Source organism: Mirounga leonina, unplaced genomic scaffold (assembly GCF_011800145.1).
Source record: "Mirounga leonina isolate KUSES-001 unplaced genomic scaffold, KU_Mleo_1.0 Mir_165, whole genome shotgun sequence".
Classification (NCBI taxonomy): domain Eukaryota; kingdom Metazoa; phylum Chordata; class Mammalia; order Carnivora; family Phocidae; genus Mirounga; species Mirounga leonina.
In genome coordinates, this window is record NW_023270415.1 from 26859738 (window position 1) to 26860799 (window position 1062).

Here is a 1062-nt window from a genome sequence, read left to right on the forward strand (position 1 = left end):
AAGTTCTGTAACAGATTTACTTTGTAACCTTGGACTTAATATTTACCCTTTATTTTTTGCTGTTGTCACCATCTATAAATGAGGATGATGATACCTACCCTACAAGGCAGGTGTTGTAAGGATTAAAGCACAGTAAGTCCTGACACATTGAACAACTGTTTGCCATCCTGTATGCTTGTTGAGAGTGAGAACCGTTTCTTCTCACTTTGTTTTTCCCATGCTAAATAAAACAGCCGTCTGGTAGAAAAGCAGAAGATACACATTGAATGATTGTGAATAATCTAGAATAACAGATCATTGGAACGAGTGTATTCCTAGTAGGAGAAGCTTACCTGTGCCTTTTCATAGAATGAGATTTACATGATTCATGGATAGCCAATATTTGCAATTAGATTGCATTCCATGGGAACACACGAGTTGAGCAGAAAGCCACCCAAGACCTTGCTGAGCAATTAAAGGGGCAACTGGCCTGGGACTAACAACCCTTATAAAAATAAATAGAAGTCAATAACAATGCCAGTCTCTTTATACTCATTCTTTTTTTTTTTTAACTCTAGAATCAATGGATCTAGACTATTATCCATTTTATATGATATTGCCTTAAGAGCTTATCTTATACCATGGAATCTTCTTTCGGTATATTGAAATACAGTGAATATGTTTGATAGGGCAGTTTGGAAATTTGGGATCTTGATTTTTTTTTTCTCTGTGAAACCTCTGATCCCAGAATCTGGAAGAACCTAAATGCTAGACTTGAGCAAACTTAATTGAAATGTGGCTTCAATTTTTACTCTCTAGGGGCGCCTGGGTGGCTCCGTCGGTTAAGCGACTGCCTTCGGATCCTGGAGTCCCTGGATTGAGTCCCGCATCGGGCTCCCTGCTCGGCAGGGAGTCTGCTTCTCCCTCTGGCCCTCCTCCCTCTCATGCTCTCTGTCTCTCATTCTCTCTCTCAAATAAATAAATAAAATCTTTAAAAAAAAATTTTTACTCTCTAGTTCTGACAGTTCTTAAAACACGCTATTAACTTATTTGGAACCCTAGTGTGAGAGCATCTTTGAGCTG